The sequence below is a fragment of the Castor canadensis genome, chromosome 16 (genome assembly GCF_047511655.1).
Source record: "Castor canadensis chromosome 16, mCasCan1.hap1v2, whole genome shotgun sequence".
Taxonomy (NCBI): Eukaryota; Metazoa; Chordata; class Mammalia; order Rodentia; family Castoridae; genus Castor; species Castor canadensis.
This window is the reverse complement of record NC_133401.1, coordinates 3,159,174-3,181,199: the sequence shown is the minus strand read 5'-3', so window position 1 is coordinate 3,181,199 and position 22,026 is coordinate 3,159,174. Positions and strand designations below refer to the sequence as shown.

At 47.3% G+C, this 22,026-nt stretch overlaps 1 long non-coding RNA gene across 1 annotated transcript in view; it reads left to right on the top strand.

Moving 5' to 3' along the window:
* LOC141417873 (uncharacterized) overlaps nt 1-17,083 on the top strand; it is a 32,406-nt gene extending 15,323 nt beyond the window's left edge. Inside the window, exons 2-4 of the long non-coding RNA XR_012442520.1 lie at nt 7,093-7,326; nt 10,563-10,634; nt 13,086-17,083. This is a non-coding gene — a long non-coding RNA (uncharacterized lncRNA). The remainder of the gene's footprint in view (nt 1-7,092; nt 7,327-10,562; nt 10,635-13,085) is intronic.
* Nucleotides 17,084-22,026: the final 4,943 nt, after the last annotated feature.

Sequence of the window (22,026 nt, the reverse complement as noted above, 5' to 3'; positions counted from 1 at the left end):
TCACGCCTGTAATCCTAGCTACTACAGAGGCAGAGATCAGGAGGATCAAGGTTTAAAGCCAGCTAGGGCAAATAGTTCCCAAGACCTTATCTGGAAAATATCCAACACCCATTTGGCTCAAGTGGTAGAGCACCTGCCTAGCAAGCGTGAGGCCCTGCATTCAACCATGAGTACCACCAAAAAAAAATTTTTTTAAAAAGTGAGGATGGCATACAGGTCCCAAGGTGGGAGGATTTAGGGGAGGTATTTCCAAACCCTGACTCCTGTAGGTTCCTAACCGAGTCTTGTGAATGGGGCAGGACCTTCCAGTGAGTCAGAATACTTCCATTTCTGGGTCATCTTCTTCTCCCAAGGATAGACAGGTCACCATCATACAGTCCCGTGTAGATGAGGACACAGCACCACCTTTCCAGGTAACATGCAGTGACAGAGAGCGAGGCTCCATAACCCTGCATTTGTTCCTGAGTTCACAGTGACATGAAGAATGATCGTGTGGAGTGTCATTATTGCTACCAGGCAAGAACTGGGAAGGGGTCCATCCAAATTCACCGTGAGAATGTCAGGGCTGGGCACAACCTCGCTCACTCTCTCTTTAAAGATGGCAACCTATTTCTTTTGATATTTTTATTATTAGCATATTATAGTTGTCCTGGGGTACCTTGTGACACTTATATAAGTGCTATGATGTATCTTAATTGGATTCACCCCCTCCATCCTTCTCCTTTCCCCCTTCTTAGGGAGATTTCAACAGGTCTCATTCTTTTTTCATATATGGATACAAAAATATCCACCATATTCACCCTCATTCCCCCTTTCCTTTTGCCCTCCCCTCTCCCACTGGTGCCCACCTCCAGACAGGACCTGTTTTACTTTCCTGTCCTTCGTCTTTTTTTTAAAGACATTTTTGTCCGTTTATGGTAGTTATACAGGGGGTTTCATTGTGACATTTCCATATATACACGAATTGGTTCATCCCCCCACCAATTATTCTTTCTACCCCAGTCTCCTTCTTGTGGTGACTTCAACAGGTTTCAGTGATCCATATTCACACATGTACAGAAAGCACCTCAGCCATATCCACCCTCCCAATAGTGCCCTCCTCTTAGCATCACCTATATATGCTCCCATCCTTCATCATTTAGGATCTGCTTATTGTTCAGTGAGAATTTTGCCTGGGTATTTTACCTGTAAATATATTATGCTTAAGTCGGTCTAACCCCCTCCACTACTCTTTCAACCTAGTGCATACTGGTCTCCCCAGAATCCCTGTGTTAATAGCACCAGTGCAATCTGTGATCAGAGGATTTCCAAATTCTTTGTGCCCCACATGGAAGAATCCATGGCAGGACACATGGGTGTAAGTGGAGTTTATTAAGAGTTAGGGAGGGGAATTACAAAAGGCGACATGGTGGAACCAGGTGGAAGCTGGAAACAGTGAACATCTTTCCCTTTTTCAGGTGCTTTTAAAACAAGGTAACCTATGGGAAGGGAGGAACCTGGTGATTCCCAATCGTCAATAATCCATGAGTGGGGAGGCGCATGGGTGGTCAGGTGAGGGTGGTTGGAGTTGGCCCTGAGCTAAGGTGTGAATAACCTGCACACGTTTGCAATTGAAAAGAAGGCTCAGAGAAAGAGAGGAATATTCAATCCGAAATAGAATATTTAGTCATGCATGTTTTAAGAGTCCCAAACTTTCCCTAATTCTAGCCTGCCATACTGGCCCTGGGCTCTCTCTCCCAGCTTTGCTGCATTGTTCTAGATGAACCAGGACAGCTCCTCCCAGACACAGGGCAGCATCCAACCAGTGGCCAGATGGGGGACAGGCTAATGGATCCTATGCATGCTGAGACAGACAGACATGTGGCTGCAGTGGTGCCAGTGTCCGGTGGCCAGATTCCCCAGTCAGCAGCCTCCCATCCCTTAAGCCTTGGCTTCTTTCATCTCAGTGACCATTTCTAAGGCACCTTCTCATTTTCAATGTCCTGAAAATATGTTTAATTAGAACTTGGCCATACAGCCTTTTAAAATAAAACAGAAGGGACCAGCTAATTATATCGTTCAGCATTCTGTGGCAAACATACATTTTTTAATAAAACACTTTCCTAACTAGAGTAATCCCTTGAGATGTAAGTCCTCATTTATAAGAAGTCCCCCAAAGGGAATTAAAGAGAAGGTGTCTTCCAAAGAAAAGAAACAAAGAAAGGGGGTTGGATGGGGAGAGGGGAGTGTTTTCAAAGAGATTTTACAGCAAAAAAAAATAATAATAATAATGATTTTTAGTTCAAATGTCTTGACGTTCTTCCTTGTATTTTTGATCATGTATTTCTCTTTTTTTACTATTTCCACAAAAGCTCACATTTCTCATTCTGGTATGTTTCGTAAGTATAATATTCAAATAAACAAGTGATTTTCTCAAAAGGCAGTTTGTCTCCTGCTGTTTTTGCCCTGGTTAACTAGAAGCCTACAGCAAAATGGGGCTGGGTGGGGGACTGGAGTGGGGAGGGGGAATTTACAACCCTCTGGGAAGTGGTGGTCTCTGATGGGGACGTTGACATTTATATGGCTGACCCCCTGTGGACTACAGCAATGAAGAGGAGAGCTCCTGTTTGCTGGGCTTCAGCCATCCTAGCCACAGGCTACAGATTTAATTCTCCCCTTACTCTCTGAATGTAGGGTTCTCACCCCACTTTGCAAATGAGGAAGGGGAGGATCTGATTCTCACAGGGGTAGGACTTGAACTTGAACACAGGAGTGTCTACCCCAGAGCTCAGCTCATTGCCAGACTCAGAGACACTGTAAGAGGTGCTTAAACTGCTTTAGCTGAAAAGCACTGACTTTATTTGAGCCCACGAATTAACTAAAAACAGGAGAAGCTTGGCATCCCTGCCTCCATTTTGTATCTGTCTTTGCTCTAAGCCATTCTCTCTGCAGTCACCTTGGATTCCAGAAAGGACAAACTGATACATCTTTGTGGCAAGGGACCTCAACTACCCCCAACAGCAGAGCATCCTGCCAGGTGACAAGGACTCTGGATTACAACTCCAGAACCTCTCCCAGAAAAATGACCAACCAGAACGTATCTGTGAAGGCTGGTGGAGTGGCTCAAGTGGTAGAGCACCTGCCTAGCAAGCTTGAGGCCCCGAGTTCAAACCCTGGTACTGCAAAAAGAAAAAAGAATACCAGAACACATCTGTGACTGAACTGTTTAACTGTGCACACCTTTGTCCCCTGTCCCCAGTTCTTTGTCTACTTAAACCTATAGCTGATGTCTGTACCCCAAAGATGGCTGAGGATGGGCTGAATGCTCGCTCTGCCTCTTCCCACGGATGTCCCCAGCCCTGTAACAGACCTCTTTCTCTGCCTCCACCAGGCCTCTGGATTTGGTACATAGAGGAGCGTGACCGGATCAGGCACATGGAATCCCAGGGGTTTGGGCCTGGGGTCCAAAACTCCAGTTTCAGCACCGTGATTCCAAACGATGGCATCATGTGTGCCTCTGGTCCCGGCACACTGCGGGGCACAGCCAGACACTGTGTTTTTAGTTAAGTTCTGTGTCGGTCAAGGTCCTTGCAGGATAAGAGCAGACACACTCAGATTCAGATCATCCAACAGAGGAGTTGCTGAAGAGACCTTTTTTGCAAACGGGAAGGGAAGCAGGACAGAAAGTGAACAGAACCCTTATTACCCCAGGGCCTGGAGGGGTGGTGTAGAACTCCAGGGAGCTGAGGGGACATTGTGTGCAAAGATCACCTGTGGAAGAGCAGTGGCCTTCTGGAAGTCACTGGCACAGGAAGCCCCATGGGGAGGGGACCCTCTCTTTTCTTCCTCCTCCCCTCCGCGGTGAGTACACCCCACGGTGGGTGCACCCTAGCAGACACAGGCAGGCAAAGGGAGTGCACTGAATCTGCTGTCTGTGTGGCCTCCCCAGGCGCAGCTAGGGGGAGCCCCGAAGGCAGAAGCACCTTGCAGAGCATCGGCCTGGGCCAGGTCTAGACCTGGAGTGGACACAGGAACTTAAGTTCTGTCCCCAATGCCCTAGTACACAGAGGAGTCCTCTTCGGCCCCTTTAGGAAGGGTTCCCTTGGTTGAGGGACTAAATAGCATGCCAGGTGCGAGCTACAAAGGCTGCTTTTTCTGGAAGCTTGGGTTTGCCTTGTGTACCTCCATGGGACCTGGAGTTGACAAGCCACCTGCAATGTCAACAACACGCGGGCACACTTCCTTCTTATCTGAAATAAAATGTAATTGAGAACATAGAAGTAAAAGAGAAATCCTTTCCCTTATTCAATTTCCCAAGGACAATAGCTCTTAAGGGTTTTGGGGTCATTTCTTTCACTTGCTTTCTTTTGAATTTTTTTTGTTGTTGTTGTTTTTGCAGTACTAAGGTTTGAACTCAGAGCCTACACCTTGAGTCACTCCTCTAGACCTTTTGTGTGTGTGTGTGATGGGTTTTTTTGAGTTAGGGTCTCTTGAACTATTTGCCCCAGACTGCCTTTGAACTTCGGTCCTCCTAATCTCTGCCTCCTGAGTAGCTGGGATTACAGGTGTGAGCCACCAGCTCCTGGCTCCTTTGAATATTTCCTTGATTGTCACGGTCACATTGAGTATGCAAGTTTTTAAATTTTTTTATTTTTTTGCAGTACTGGGAATTCGACTCAGGGCCTTGTGCTTGTGAAATTTTGAATTTTGAATTGGGCATTTTAATTGTATTTTGTCTTGTTATAATACATCTTTGACCCAGGTTTTGATGGTTGCATAGTACTCTGTGGCACGAATGCTGGCATAGTTTATATTATCACCAGTCTGCTGTTTAAATGTTCATGTGACTTTCTGGATTTTGGCTATGATAATGGATACTTTTTCACATAAAGAATATGTACAGAATTTAGGTTTTTTTTTTTTTTCAGGTTGACATACCTACAATAAAGCACTTAGCACAGTGCTAGCTGTGCGTTAACACAACTTTAACCCGGAGGGTTTCTGTTCGTTCATGAGGATTTATGTAAGGCTCTTTCTCAATTAATACTCTTCCAAGGACCTTCGTCTAGAAAGGTCCTAGAGTGCGGTGCGAGACATGTAGTTTGTTTTTCTTTTTTTGCCATACTGACCTTTGAACTCAGATCCTCATGTTTGCTAGGCAGGTGTGCTAGCACTTGAGTCTCACCTCCAGCCCCACTTTACGTTAGCTATCTTTCAGGTAAAGTCTCGAGTTTTTACTCAGGGTGGCCACCATGCCTGGCCTAACTTTCCACCCAGACTGGCCTCTGTCAGTGATCCTCCCAACCTCTACCTCTACCTGGGATTATGGGTGTGAGCCACCGGGCCTGGTGCAAGCCATGCAATTCTAAGTGTCGTTGTAACCACACTTTGAAAAGCAGAGAACTGGATGGAGAGCACAACTGCAATCCCAGCACCTGGGGAGGCCGAAGGAGGACGATCGCAAGTTCAAGACTGAACTGGGTTATACTGTGACACCCTGTCTCAAAACACAAAAACAAAACACAAGAGCAGAGCTGGGGGTATAGCTCAGAGGTAACACCCTTGCCAACCATGTACCCGACCCTGGGTTTCATCCCTAGCACAACAAAAAAGAAGAAACAGGAGGAATTAATTTTAGTAATAAAGCTTATTTAACTAATTTTATCCAAGATATTATCATTCCAATACACAGTCAATACAAAATTATTAATGAGATCTCTTGCATTTTTTTCGTGCAAGCCTTAGGAATGGTTGACAGGGGTTTTGTGTCTACATCTCAGTTCAAAGTGACCACAATTCCTGTGTGTGGGAGTCACACATGAGGCTAAGAGGTACCATATAGGACAGAGCAGGCCAGGGGCAGAGACTGTCCGGGTTGGATCTTCACTCCCTCCAAGGTTCAGCCACGTCCTAAAGCTTTCCCAATCCCCCTTACTGGCCTTCAGATCTGACAGTGGCCCGTTGGCCAGGAGGAACCTGACTTCCATATCTGGGCATTTTTATCTGTCACTGTCACTGCCACCTGATGTCACAAGTCACAGTCCATCTCAGTTTTCTTCATACTTATTTCCTCAGAAATATTTCCTAGGTCCTTCTTATTGCATTAAACCCTGTGTCCAGTCCAGGGCAGTAGGTGAACAGAGTTTTCTCATGAAGTTTAGTGGCAGAATTCACCCATGTTCTCAGGATCCAGAGTGGGAGACAGACTTCCAGCATCTCATCCCACAAGGATGTGATTTCAAACTGGGAGAGAAAGGTGCGTTTAAAAATGCTAAACCCTAGCCAGGTGTGGTGGTGCACGCCTGGAATCCCAGCACTCAAGAGGCTGAGGATTCTACATAGAGAGAACTTGTCTCAAATAAGCAAACAAACAAATGAGCCATGCTCAGCCCTGGGTTCTGACTTGAGCGGTTTATCCCTGGTGCTATTAATGGCCGTGGCCCATGCCTGCCAAGGCTGTCTTGGGAGCATCAATGCCAAGGAGGAGCGCTGGATAAAATGATCTCAGTGTTATCTGGCCCTCGAAGGACCAGAACATCCTTTGCTACCCTTGCAAATTTGCAGGGGCGACAGGCAGACTGCTGCTCACCTGGTCCACTATTTCTCTTTTTCTTTTCCAGAAAGACCTGAGCCCAGCAGGATCATTCGTGGCAAGGAGGAAGCAGAGTTCAACTCCCTTCCTTCCTTCCCTCCCTCCTTCCTTCCCTCCCTTCTTCCTTCCGTCCTTCCTTCCTTCCTTCCTTCCCTCCCTCCTTCCTTCCTTCCTTCCCTCCCTCCTTCCTTCCTTCCCTTCTTCCTTCCTTCCGTCCTTCCTTCCTTCCTTCCCTCCCTCCTTCCTTCCTTCCCTTCTTCCTTCCTTCCGTCCTTCTGTCCTTCCTTCCTTCCCTCCCTCCTTCCTTCCTTCCCTCCACAGTGTCAGTCATCGGTTCCTATGGAGAGCTCCGTGGGTGGGTGGACTGGGAGGGTGGGTGTCAGGTACTGCCCTAGGCACCGAGACAGCAGATCCAGCCATCTCTCTGGCCAGCCAGAGCTCACTGCCAACTGGGCACACTTTCCCGAGAAACTAACAATCTAAAAGAGGAAAAATCGATGCTAATAGAACTCCTTTTGCAGGTTTGGAAAATGACTTCACCATGGCGGCAGAGGCTTGGGCAGAAGACCAGAGCCGAGCTGGACACACCAATCTTCCGAGCTTCTCATTTGAGGCCAAATCAATAAGAGAGAGGTGGTGATGGAGGTGGCCGGTGGAGGAGGCTGGGGCTCAGGGGGCAGACTGTGCAGCCCCTCCTCTACCCTCTGCGGCACCACTGGGGACCCTCCCTGCAGCCCCAAGTCCCTGGGGACAGGGTAATTTCGGTCACGTTTGATATAGCCGATACATCACTGTCTCCTTGTCCAGCTCTCAAATTAAACTCCGATGTATAAAGTTAAGCAGAAATGAGATAAAAATTGGCAGAGGTTGAAGAGGGTCAAAGCAGTCAAAACACAAAACACAAGGTAGACTATTGCTCCCGGTGATTTATATTATTCTCTGCACTTAGAAAAAATAAAGTTAAAATCTCCCTGAAAGTTTTCTCACTGGGAATGAGGCATTGCTAATTTATTTTCAATAGACTCCCAGGTTTCTCAACTGGGAGGCAGGCTGGGCTCTTGTTTCTAGTGACAATGACACAGTTTGACCTAAAATGCTTAAGCATCTTCCCAAATGGCTGGCTGTAGGCTAGAGGGCTGACCGTGACCTCACCTTACACGGCTCAGGTCACAGATTGTGGGATCTGTGCAAAACACAGAATTTCTTGTCTTTTTTTTTTATTTATTTTTTTATTTTTTGGAGGAACTGGGGTTTGAACTCAGGGCTTTGTACTTGCAAAGCAGGCGCTCTACCACTTGAACCACACCTCCAGTCCATTTTGCTCTGGTTATTGTGGAGATGGGGGTCTCGAGAAGTATTTGCCCAGGCTGGCCTCAAACCTCAATCCTCCCAATCTCAGCCTCCCAAGTACCTAAAATTACAGGTGTGAGCCACTAGCTCCCAGTCCTTATCCTTTTTGATAGTCCAAGAAAACGAAGCCCCAAACCACGGGGTTTCAGTAAACACCAGGACTCCAGAAATGAGTAAAACCTAGGCCCTCATTCTAAGACAAATAACCAAGTGAAACGACTACAAATAAGGAATGACTTCTGGGTGCTGGTGGCTCACGCCTGTAATCCTTGCAACTTGAGAGGCTCATAGTTTGAGGCCAGCCCAGGTAAATAGTTCACAAGACCCCCATCTCCTAAATAACCAGTGCAAAAGGGACTGGACGTGTCGCTCACATGGTAGAGCACCTGCTTTGCAAGTGCAAAGCCCTGAGTTCAAACCCCAGTCCCACCAATAATCAATCAATCAATTAAGACTATAGGTAGAATTAAGTGCCGTGAAGAAGCTGGAGTAGCATCAGAGAACAGAGAGGTGTGGACCTAGAAGGCAATGCATGGTTTTAAAGAGAGAAGAGACATGATTGTAGTTACTTATATTTTTATTTATTTATTTATTTATTTATTTATTTGCAGTGCTATGGATTGATCCCGGGGCCTTGTGTATGCTAGACAAGAACTGTTCTACTAAATTATATGCCAAGTCCTTGGTTGTTTTGAGATAGGATCTCACCATGCAGCCCAGGCTGGCCTCAAACTTGTGATATTCCAACCTTAGCCTCCTGGAGAGCTGGGATTACAGGCATGTAGCCACCACACCCACTTTAGGATTTATATTTGTAATCTACAGGGGACAAGGGCCAGGGCAACGTCAGGGAAGCAGAACTCATCTTCCAAAATCACACTCTTCTTGGGGACCCATGGAACAACTACTCCTGTCATTGTCCTTTGTAATTCTTTGTGGCCACCCAACTAAGTGTTGTTAGCTGTACTGTGAGCAGGGGGTGATCTCCAGGTCTAAGCCAGAAGAACCCCCTGGGGAACTCCTCCCTGAGCTTTTCTCTTGCCCTAGACAGCCACAGAGGATGACGAGGGTCTAGAGTAAGGAGAAGCCACACGGCAGAGGGAGCCTGGATCCCTGTATGGACACACCCACCCAACCCAAGACTGCCATGGGAGCCAGCACAGATATCCCTGTATTAAAAGCCTTTCCCATATGGGGCTTTTGTTACCTTAGCTTACCCTAGCCTAACGCAATCCTTGGTCTCAGGGAGTCCGTCACCACATTAAAGAAACCAAGTTTAGTCTCACGATTCTGGAGCCATCATAGGTGGCTGAGATGCAAGGGAAGTTATAGGATTAGGTTTTTAGGTCTGACGTTTCAGGCTGTAGGTCTGAAGTGTCACACCTAAACCCTTTTGGGGAAAAAATCTCATACGAGTCAGACACGGGTGGGGAAGGGGAGTTCTGGCAGTTGACACATCACAGTCAAAAGGTCACAAATAAGACTTGAAGTAAGTAAAGAGGAGTCTATAGTAATGTACTCCCGGGAAGGGGGAAAAGAAAGTGGTCCCTGAATACTTGTGACCTTTGGTGGTCACAGGGAGGTGGTGAGGATGACCCTCTCCCCAACTTCTCTTTTCCTCTCTGACTTAGCACACCCCGGAAGTGCCAGGAGAGGGTGTCCCTGAGCCAGGGTGTGTGGGAAACTGAGGCAGGCCTCCCTCTTCCAGTGTCCCTGCCCCAGGCTGTGGCGGGGAGGAGCACCACTCTTAAGACAATGGGTTATCTCAACTCAAATGCTTGACCAGAAGAGCAGGTTTGTTCCCCAGAAGACTGTGAGCTTCTGAGCTGAGGATTCTGACTACAGTCCACAGTTCCCAGCTGGGTGCTGGCAAGCTTTGTTGGGACCTGTTTGTTCCCAACGAGTCTGGAGTGGGGCAGAACACCTGTCACTTGCAGTTTGCAACTATGGACAGGGAGTCCTGGGTTTGCTGAATGCGCTTGGCTTCCAGGGAGCCACAGAACCTCAGAGGTCTCTCCATTACTGGGAAAAGCTTCTTCTTGATTAGGATATGGAGGAGACCCCAGTGGTTCATGTGTTGAAGGCTTAGTCCCCAGCTGGTGGCTCCTTCAGGAGGTGGCACCAAGTTGAAAGATCACTGGGGAGTGATTTACTTTTATTGGGAATCTGACTTCTTCTTCCTCCTTCTTCTTACCTTTCATCTTCCCCCTTCTTCCTCCTTCTACTTCTTTTTTCTTTCTTTCTTTCTTTTTTTCTTTCTTTCTTCTTCTTCCTCTTCCTCTTCCTCTTCCCCTTCCCCCTACCCCTTCCTCTTCCTCCTCCTCCTTCTCCTCCTCCTCTTCTTTTTCTACTTCTCCTTCCCCTTCTTGTCCTCTTCCTCCTTCTCTCCCTTTCTCCCCACCTCCGCCCTGGCTCCACTTCATGGATGGCATGAGGTGAATCCTGTTCTCCACCATGTGTTCCCAATGATCCAAAGGCAATGGGGCCAAGTGATCAAAGACTAAAATCCTTGAAAGCATGAGCTAAGGACTGTAATCTTCCTTACAAGTTGATTATCTCAGGTATTTTGTGAAAGAGAGGAACGTTGACTAATAGACCGCTGGTTCTTTTGCTCCTGACACTATACTCTCCTCTCCCCCAGGTACCTGCACCCTAACTTCACCCCAAGAACTGTGCTGCTCTGGGTCACCCATCACCAAGCATGATGGAGCAGGTATCTAAAGGCATGGCTTCCTGTTCCAGCCCCTGGATTTTACTGATGGTGACCTCAGTCTTCTCACTCTCCTCTCCTCTTCCCCCCCAGACTTTGACAATTATTTCTGTTAAATTAAGTCATCACTCCTCTGTAACCGCTGCTCACTGTGGAGTCACCGCTGTACTAGGGCTGTTGGAGTTGTTTCATTCTCATTTTGTTTTTCTGAAAGCCAATAACCAATCCCTTTCCGTTTGCTTGGTATTCCCTGTACATATGATTAAGTTTTCCGATAGCCACCTACAGCCTCTCAATACACTTTTTCACAAGGTGGAACCCAGCAGATAATCCATTAGTAGTGTCATCAGATGACGGGATTCCTTCAGATTCCCAGTTTCCTTACAAGTTCACAAGCCCTTGAGATGCACACATGAGAAATGAATTTGAAGATGTCACACACACAGAAAGGAGACTCTCAAAAGGTGAAAATTATCACAAAGATTTATTTTAGTGTAGTTGGATAAGGTGGCAAAAAATGGGGGAAAAAGGAAAGAAATAGTTCCTGTTCCCCACATAGGAAAGTGGGAGTCAGTACTCCAAAATGTGACTCTTGTGGTCATGTCCTATAGCAAGCCCCAGTCATTAGACAATGGAGCTGGGTGCCCAAGATGGGTGCTGTTTGTTATTTTAAAACATGGAGTTGTGGTCTGCACCACCAAAACACAGGAACAATAGGTGGAGAGGTGTGTTTTAAGATTTCCTTTTGTCAGGCATATACCTTCCATTCTTTCTGTCCCTCTGCCTATCCATAGAGTCTTGCAGCTTGTTGACATCTCAAAGAGGCAGGCAGATGCAAGCTGCCCCTCTATGTCTCCCTCATCTTATAACTTAGTGTCTAAAAGGAGATGAGAGAGGCGAGCTGCTCTGCTTTTCTCAGTTCCTACATCCCCATTTTTAAATTGTGCTTATTGTTGGCATATTATAGTTGTACAGGAGTTCATTGTGACATTTACATAAGTGCTCACAGTATATCTTAATTAGGTTCACCCCCTCTTCTTTCTCCTTCACCCCTCTCTTCCCCATCTTAGAACAATTTCAACAGGTCTCATTTTTCCATTTTCATACATGAGTGCATAATATTCCACCACATTGGCCCTCCTTCACCCTTTCCTTATATCCTCTCCTGTCTCCCACTGGTGCCAACCCCCACACAGGACCTGTTTAACCTCCTGTCTTTCATTGTTTAGTTGTCTGTTCATTGTTCAGTGGGGATTTTCTTTGGTGTTTTACCGTAAACATATTGTACTTATCTACTTCCTGGTTCTAATGTCTGCGTCTGGCCTTTTTAATATCTGTTAACAATAATATAATTTCTGCCTCATCACCATCTCTCTCATCAGGAGCAGCTTCTCCTCGCTCCTGGGGGGCACCCTCTACAGCCCTCTGCTTCTCCAAGCTGCTTCCTGCTGCCCACACGGACTGTGCACCTGTCCTCTGGGGTTTTCCCTTAGCTCCAACCTGGGGATGGCCTTTACCTCTTTCTGCCAGGCTCAGATCCCTGGATTCTCAGAGTTTTTTCTCTTTTCTTTCTTGGCTTAATCTTTCCTTTGTGGATGCACAACCCCAATGTCTGTCTGAACAAGGAAGTCTCTGCCGCTTCAACTCTGGCTAATATTCTAAACAAGCAGCAAAGCAGCAGTCACAACCGCAGATGAAAAAAATAAGAACATGGAACGGAAATATAAATGCCATTTTTTTTTTGCAAAATAAAATTATATTGTAACCCAATATTGAAAAAGCTGTGAGGGGGTGTGAGAGAGCTCAGAGACCTTGTGGAGCCCAGGACAGTGGGGTGAGGTCTGGCAAGGTACAGGCTGCAAGTCTCCATAGGGCTGCCCCACCCTTTCCCCAGCCATGAGCCTGTGGTTCTCTCTCCAATCCCTTTGGAAAATGGAAGGGTGACCCAGCTGAGAGCTAGGGAGAAGAGACACCCACATCAGAGTATGTGGAAAGCCTGCACTAAGTGGACCCCCCGCCCCACCAAACTCTTCCCCTATCTGATCCAAAGGTCAGGAAGTCATGTTTTCTAGTATCCTCTTTTTCATTTCAAAAAAATTATAGTTGTACTGGGGATGCATGGTGACATTTACAGAAGTTTTTACAATATATCATGGTTGAATCCTTTCCCCATCCTGGAATAGCTTCAACAGGTTTCATTTTTCCATTTTGATACACGAGTGCATGATATTCCACCATATTCACCTCCCACACCCTTTCCTTATATCTTCCCCTCTCCCACTGGTGCCAAACCCAGACAGGACCTGCTTTACCTTCCTGTCCTCTGTTTTTGAAAAGAAAATTTTTGTTTGTTTAAGACAGCCACACAGGGAGTTTCCTTGTGACTTTTCCATGTACATATGAATTATAATCTGAATTGGTTCATCCTCTCTATTTTTCTCCTTTCTACCTCAGTCCCCTTCCTATGGTGAATTCAACAGGTTTCATTCTTGTACATCAACCATGTTCACCTAGGAGGCTATGTTTTCTTCATGGGCAAGATGTTTGAATTTTAACAAAAACTCAACCACAAGGAGGATACAGGACAAGTCCGTCACCTCCTCCTCCACCAAACTCCCTCTTCCTGTCATGTCACAGATCTTCCCCTCCACCTGCACACCCGGGAGCTGTTGCTGTGTCATCCATCACCACAAGTCATCTCGAGAGAACGACGTGAACAGAAGCATGGGGTGTGCGCCCTCCCGAGCCTGGCTCCTGTCACTGAGCCTGGCTCCTCTCACTGAGCCTGGCTCCTCTCACTTGACATGAGGCCTGGGAGAGCCATCCAGATAGTTTCATGTATACTTCTCCTTATCTCTGAGGATGGATCCACCAAAGTATGCTCACTCATCTAGTCCCACACTGAATGACACTTTTTGGTTCTTTCCAGTTTTGACAAGTATGAAAAATCTTGCTACCAACACTTGGGTACAGGTTTTTATGAAAATATAGATTTTTTGGGGGCAGTACTGGGGTTTGAACTCAGGGCTTTGCACTTGCTAGGCAGGTGCTCTACCACTTGAGCCATGCCCACATCCCTTTTTGTATTGGTTATTTTGGAGATAGGATCTCACTTTTTGCTTGGGGCCATTCTGGACCTCTGTCCTCCTATTTTTGTTTCCTGCTATAGCTGGGATGACAGTCAAGCGCCTCCACCTCCAGCTTTTTTCCATTGAGATGGGGTCTTATGAACATTTTTGCTCTGGCTGGCTTCATAACTTAATCCTCTGGATCTCAGCTCCATCCAAAATAGCTAGGATTACAGGTGTGAGCCACCTGTATTATATTCTTCACGTGCCTTTTTTTTTTCCACCCTGTGTCCCTTCAGGTCTTTTGCCTGTTTTGGTTTTTTTTTTTTTTTTAACTGTTGAGTTCCTATTGTTGAGTTTGGAGAGCTCTTTACATATGAAGGATGCAAGTTCTTTGTTCAGTGTGTGATTGCAAATATTTTCTCCCCATCAATAGCCTGTCTTTTTACTTCTTTAACTATCTTTTATAGTGCAAAAGGTTTAATTCATGATCATGGAGACCATATTTAGAGTTGTCCCCTCCCAATTAATATGCACTTTCTTTAGCACCTGCTGGGCATAAGGTTTTATAAGTTTCAGAGCTCAGAAAACCATTAGACAAGGTTGTTGCCTTCCCCAGGGAAGATGGTATCCACCTTAGCCCAGGAGCCCTCCAAGAGGCTGCAACTCTCCTTAATTTCCAATCCCCACAGTAGAATTACCCCTGAGCATTCTCTCTTCCCACCCACCTAAGGTGTTTCCTCCACCAAGCCGTCCACCTGGGTTAACCTTGCCTCTTCTCTGAGCCCAGTTTGGGTGATCCATCAGGCCTGAGGGATTTCTGACCCTGTTTTCTTTCACCATGCCCCTTTTTCTGCCTCCCCGGTTTTGAGGATTAAATAATATGAAATCTATACAGCCAGTATTGGTGGTGCATGTCTGTAATCCCAGCACTTGGGAGGCTGAAACAGAAGGATCAAGAGTTGGATGCCAGCCTGGGGCACAATGCTAGGGAGATCCTACCTGGGATCCTACCTGGGAAAGCAAACTAAAGGCAAACGTTCTGGTGGTGCAGGTCTTGTCTAGCAAGCAGAAGCCCTGAGTTCATCCCCAATACTGCCCAAATTAATTTTTGTGATGCAAATTACTATAGAACCAGCCTGTCCCCAAACCCTGAGTGCCCCTCAATTTCAGGTTCCCTCTAAATCTGCATTAGAAGTCAAGAGCTGACAGGGGGCTCTGAGCTCACTGTCAGTGAAGAGCTGGTTCACTGACTTAGAGGTGCTTCACGGACAGCACCTCCAGCCCAAGGAGAGCTGCTGAGGGTGGATTCCAGGCACCCCACTAGGAAAGACACTGGTGAGGGGGGAGAGTCTGAATAGGAGCCTCAAATTCAGATCCTCCTGCCTCAGCCTCATGAGTGCTGGGATTACAGCCATTCACTACCACACTCAGCTCCAGCTCTTACATCACAAGATGGTAGGAAAGACCCAGGGACCAGTCCCCACAAGTGCCCTAGGCTCCTTTTCCTAGATGGCGAACAAGCAAGAAGAAAACTCCCTCTGGAGTTCTGTTCAGCAGGCCTTGTTCCCAAATGTCAACCCTAATAGGCAACAGCTGTGTCTGTGGTTTCTTCTAGGAGGGTGATTCATGTCTTTGCCCAGAAACGATAAGCAGAACAAATGTTTACGTAGATGGAGAACAGAGGGGCAAGTGGCAAACAGGAGATGGGCGACGAAATATTTTGTTGCTATTTGATCCAGGACAATTAGTGGGAATTAGTTTATGGGTCAGAGGCAGTGCAGGGGGGAGAGGCAGCCAGGCCTCTTGGGACGGGGCAGAGGGAGCAGGTTCTCACAGAGCACTCAGCACAGCCTTTGTCCCCCCACAGGGGCATGTCCCCACCACTGGCCTCATGTGACATGTGACGGGAGTGGACAGGAGACAAATCTGCACACGTGTGGTAGACACAATGTTTTTACAGATCTTAAAGGGAGGGCTGGGGTGTGGCTCAGTGGTAGAGCACAGGCCCTGGGTTCCATTCCCAATACCAAATAAAGACAAGGAGAGAAAAGGATAAAAGAGAAGAAAGTAAGCATTGAATGGTTTGACTTGTGTTTGTGCCTCTGGGAGAGTGGCTTTTTTTTTTTTTTTTTGACAGTACTGGGGTTTGCTCGGAGTCTTGCACTTGCTAGGCAGGCGCTCTACCACTTGAGCCACGCACCCAGCCCTTTTTGTGCTGGTTATTTTTGAGATAGGATCTTGATTTATTTCTGGCCAGTCTGGTCCAAGATCTTCCTATTTTATGTCTCCCACATAGCTGTGATGACAGGATGCACCACCATGCCCAGCTACTGGTTGAGATGGGGTTTCTCGAACTTTTTTGCTTGGGCTGGTCTTGAATTGTGATCCCCATGGTCTCCACCTCCACTTGAGTAGCTGGGATTATAAGCATGAGCTACCTGGGTGGGGGAAACCTTTTAAACAGCAAGTTAGTGCATGTTACTCTTAGGTATAAGAACTCACATATTAACTCATCCAGACAGAAACCTTGGATGTTTAACCTGGGACTGTCACGTAAGATTTTACGTAAGTTAAGACCCTATATCCTGTCTTATGCACTTACAATGTGTACTTCCACAGCCATCCTTAAATAAATCTAGTAGGTGTGTCATAAATATTTTTCTATAAGGAAAGAGAACAGTCAGACACATAATTCAATTTTGGGGGCCAAAAAGAGAGAAATAGAGAGCTAGTCTGGGCTTACAGGTTCAGGTGATCCCAGCTACCTCGAACACAGAGATCAGGAAGACCTCAGTTTTTGGCCAGCCTGGGCAAAAAAAGTTTGAGAGACTCCATCTCAACCAATGGCTGGGTACAGTGCTACACGACTGTCATCCCTGCTATGCAGGAAGCATGAATCGGAGGATGGTAATCCAGGACAGCCTGGGCACAAACATGAGACCCTCTAAGAAAAATAACAAAAGCAAAAAGGGCTGGAGCGTGGCTCAAGTGGCAGAGTGCCTGGCAAGTACAAGCCCTGAGTTCGAACCCCAGGCACCACCACCTCTCCCAAAAAAGAGGGAAATAGTACTTTTTTTTTTTTTCATAGAAAGACTTCTCAATCCACTTTTTGTGACAAACTTCTCACACTACACTTTTCAAAGGCTCAATAGGAAAGATAATGGATAAAGCCCCCAAAACTCCTGGCCTCAGGTTAGACTCAAGGTCAAAGAGCCCTGGGAGTGGAAAGCCATGGGGAGAGCGGCCAGGTCCGCAGGGAGGGAGGACAGGGTCAGTAGGAGAAACCAACATGGAGCTGAGCAGAACGTGGAGCTGTTTTAGCAGCAAACCAGAGTCAAGGCTAATTTTGAGGATGGAAAATGATTCCAGGCAGGAGGGAAACACAGGTCTTTTCTGGGGGTGGGCACCAGTGGGGGGAGGCACAAGGAAAGGGGGTTGAGAGTGAATATGGTGGATGTATTTTGTATCCATATATGAAAATAGAAGAATGAAACTGTTGAAATTGTTCTAAGAAGGGGGGAGGGGGAAGATGAAGGGGGCAATCCAACTAAAACACATTGTAAGCGCACATGTAAATATCACAGTGTACCTGTGTAACTGTTATGTGCTAATAAAATAATTTTTAAAAAAAGGAAAAGTCCTTCCAGGTGGATTTTCTAGCAGATACCATAATGTGTAAGGAGAGGTCCCCTCTCCCTGCCCACCGACACATCTGGCTGGTGACAGTCTGTTTCTGTGGACCTGTTGCAGAGGCTGAGTGGGGACATAGAACAGGGACCATACAGAGGTGGCCTTCTGCACGGGAATGAACGCTGGTAGCTTTGATGCCCCTTCTCCTGTCCTTCTGCCTAGAGCCTCTTGTTTCCCTTTCCATGTGCAGTACCCAGGTGTATGGATGGTACCAGGACCCACTCCCTGCCTCTACTGTCCCTTAGCTGCTGGGAGAGCCTGTGATCCGGCCTGAGTCGGTGACATCCCCCAGCCCCTGGGGACACTGACTGAGCATGGGTGTGGCTGGTGCCAGAGTCTGCGGGACAAGTAGCAGCCTTGCTTCTGTGCTCCCGGAGTCACTAAGGGAATGCAGCTGCACTGAGCCACAGTTCAGTGAGCTCCTGGATCCACTGGTGTGAGACCCACCCTCAGCCAGAGGCTGACAGCCTCATCCGGGCTCCTTGTGTCCGCCTGTTTGATTTTTCCCAGTTGCAACTGCAGAGTCCTCCCAATGCCCGTTTCAGAGGAGCCTGGAGACGATGGCAGAGTTTAGGTCCACCTTTGTGACTCTGAGGCCTCCTGGGGGCCGACCATGGATGCTCAGGGCAGAAACCCCCTCTTTGGTCTCCCTGACACATTCAGCACTTGCCACTATAGATGGGGAGGAGCTGGGCAACTTCTAGACAGCAGCTGCCATGAAAAACTTGTGCCTTCACCAAGTTCTTCCTCCAGATCCCACCATTCCCCTCCTTGGACTGGCAAACCATTCGTCTGGTTCTGTGGCCCTCAGGAGCCACACTCAGCCTTCCTCTGCCTGCTATGAGGATTTCAAGCCATAGAAGGCACAGAGCAGGTCTCTCAGGAGCCAGGCCTGGTGGTGCACACCTGTAATCCTAGACACTTGGGAAGTGGAGCTAGGAGGATCACAGTTCAAAGCCAGCTTGGGGGGGGGGGAAATAGTTAACGAGACCCTATTTCAAAGCACAAGCTATGCATAGTGTTTGTGCAGCCCTATAATCCCAGTTACACAGGAAGCAGAGGTAGTAGGATTGTGGTCCAAGGCTGGCCCAAGCAAAAACTGAAAGATCCTACTTGAAAAATTACCAAAGCAAAAAGGGCTGGGGGTATGACTCAAGAGGTAGAGTACCCGCTTAGCAATCATAAGGCCTGAGTTCAAATCCCAGTATCACCAAAAGGAAGGAAAAAAATAAAAAGGAAAATAGTAAGAGAGGTCCCTCTTGATGTGCTCTAGGCTGCAGCCCTTGGTGCTCGTGTCTGGGGCCTGTGTCCACTCAGGACAGCCCACTTCAGCTGGCCTGCTCAGAGTTTGCAATATGGAGCTGGTGAGGTAGGCCAGGGCATGGGTTCCCACTGTTCCTGGGCTGGACCAGAATGGCTGTCCCAGGGCAGACCTGGAGTCTCCCAGGCATTTGTGTCAGACTCCTGGAAATCTGTGTCTTTCTCTCGGAACACTTTGGCCCTCTGTCCATCTTCTGTGAGTTAGTTTCTGCCTGTCCTTTTCAGATTTCAACACTCCGCCACAAGGGTGTGTCTACTTGTGCATTTGTCACTTATGTATTTATTAAATTGAGTGTCTGTAGCTTTGAGTTGTACTTTCTCCTCTTCCCAGCTGTGTGGCCTGCATGGCACCTGCTGGCATTTCTGGATAATAGTGGCTTGAGTGTCTGTCCCTGTCACTAGTGGCCCATGAGGGTGGCCTCATGTCTCAATGACACCATAGTGTAGTGGGGATACAGTGAGCTCACAGCAAGAAAACGGATGCATGGATCGATTCTGGCATGGATTGATTCTGGCTCTTCCTGGCCTTGGCTATGTGGCCTCGATTCCCATCTGCCTAGAAGCCATTCCCAAGTGAGATCAAAAAGGGAAGAAACCCAGATACTGTTCCAAACAGGCCCAGAGAAAAAGGCCAAGTCTGGTGACATGGCAGGCAAAGGGCATGTTTGGGAAGGTGGCTTTGGGGCGGATCTCAGAACTGCTCCACTTTGGCTCCCTGAGGATAGAGCAGGGACAGGTACTGCATGGCACCCTTGCAGGAGGGAACTTTGCTTCTGGGCCCAGGACTCTGGCTTCCAGTGGAGCATCTGGTGCTTGCTTGTTCTGCAGTGAGCTGGGCACTGGGACCTGTCATGTCCCTTCAGCCTCCATGATGAGTCTGGATTCACACAGGAAATGAGGTGTGGGCTTCACCAGGAAGCTCAGTGTGAAATGACAGAGCATTGTCACACACACCCGGTTGGGTGGCCTGCCAATTCTGAAGGGCCTGGGTCCTAAGTCTGGGCTGAATGGATGGCCTGTCCTAATAAGGTAGGGGTCACAAGAGGTGTGTGTATGAGAGAGAGAGAGAGAGGCAGAGACAGAGAGCTACAGAGAGAGACAGAGAGAGGCAAAGACAGAGAGAGTCACAGAGGCACAGAGACAGACAGACGGAGAAAAAGAAACAGGGAGACACAGAGAGAGTACTACTCTATTTAGATACACTACTATTTATTGAATGAGTCCATCATTACGCATTTAGGTTATTTCAATTATTTTGCAAGGCAAAGGAGATATAAGTGAATATTTTCCTTCCTCTCTCCCTCCCTTTTTCCCTCTTTCCTTTCTTCCTTCTTCTCTCTTTTCCTTCCTTCCTTCCTTTCTTCTTTCATTCCTTCCTTTTTGGAGACAGGGTCTCCCTATGTAGCCCATACTGAACTCAAGCTGGAGAGCCTCCTGGGTCTGCCTCCTGTATGCTGGGATTACAGGCATTATCCACCATGTCCATGCACTGGTTATTTTCTTAGGAAAACCTCCAGATCTTTGTTGGACTAATTGGGAAAGACTGTCTCCCTTGCTCGGGGCTCCCGGCTGGTAGGACATTAGCCTGGAGCAGCTGTCTTTGCTCCTTCTGGAGAACAAAACTGCCGAGAAAGCAGAGAGGAGGGAGGGAAAAACATCTTCCTGAAAACATCATTCCAACACTTGGACCCTGCTGGACGCGGACCTGCAGTCCCCTGTCTACAGTTTGAGCTCCGTGTCCCTTGGCCACCCAAACTCCTGTCTAGCTCAGGGATGAAATGCTCAAGGGCTGGGAGGGGACATGACACACAGGCCCAGGGTTTGGATCTCTTCTGCAGACACGGGAGCCATGGATGGGAATCTTGTGGCTCTAGTCCGTTTTGCTCTGGTTATTTTGGAGAGGTGTGGTGGTGGGGTCTCATGAGCTATTTGCCTGGGCTGGCCTTGAACTATGATCCTCCCAATCTCAGCCTTTTAAGTAGTTAGGATTACAGGAGTGAGTCACCGTTTATCTATTCTTTTGAGACAGTCTCATTATGCAGCCCAGGCTGGCCTGGAACTCTTGATCCTCCTGCCTCAGCTTTCTGGGTGCTGGGCATTACAGGTGTGCACTGTACCACCATGCCCAGCTCAAAGCATTGAGCTGACCAATGCTAATAATTTTCTCCGCCTGACCATGAGGGGCAGTCAACTTTGGCTGCCGTCATACACTCCCAGATCTGATGTATGAAGCTTCAAGCCTAGGTTGAAAGCGGTGTTGCTTGCAGATCTGTCCTTCTGGGTTTCCCCTCCTTCAGGGTGGGCTGAGAGAGAGGGCTTGCTCACCAGTTTATCAAACATCTGTACAACCTTTAAAGCAGTTTCCATCATAATTAAAATATTTTAATTTATAATCCAGGAAAAAGATAGATAGGGGAGTCTTTACAAGGCAGGGCAATCATAATTTGAAAGAAGTTTGCATTGTAGTGAGGATTTTTGAACGTAAACAGGCAGAAGGAGAAAACTCTTGGGGTCCTTTGATGGACATATTAATGTGTCAAAGAACCCTAAGACTTGCGGTTTATGAGACTTCAGGGCTCATGGCCACCTCAGTTCTCTCTCCTCCACAGGACCCAGGAACGAGCCGTGGCTGTGAACACCCGCCTGTGTTTGCAGAAGTCAGTGGATGACATGCTGGATGGCAATTGATTGACAATTTTAAGCGAGCTGAGAGACAGGACCTTGAAGTCTCCCCACACAAGGAAATGATGTGTGTCTGAGGGGGCTGATAGGCCAGTTATCCTGATGACGGTTGTTACTCATTCCTTACATGTGTTGGAATGTCACCCTGTACCCCTAAATATGCAAAAGGACCTTGTGTCAATTAAAAACAGTGATACATATTGGAATTTTACTTCCACGTGGCTTGAAGGTAAATGGATACAATTGGAGGACGTCATGTTAAGAGAAGTGAGCCAGGCTCAGAAAGACAAAGGCCCCATTTTTTCCCTCATATGTGGAAGATAGGTCCAAAGATAAACATATACACCAAAGCAAGCATGATCATATGCGAAATCTTTCATTAAGCGTGGGAAGACTAGTCAACTCTTCCATCTTGAGCACTGGTTCAGTTCAGGCCCCTCACTTGACTGAGGACCCGGGAAGAAAGGGCTCTTGGGGTGCTAATCCATTCCCTAACTCTTTTAGACCACCATTATTTCTGCTGTCCACCCCATGAGCTCTTAAATGAGTGTTGTGGCCCTTAATTATGGGATTGGAAGGGCTCCAGGGTAAATTCACTCAGGCACTCTAGGCTCCAGGAAGAAGAGGCAACA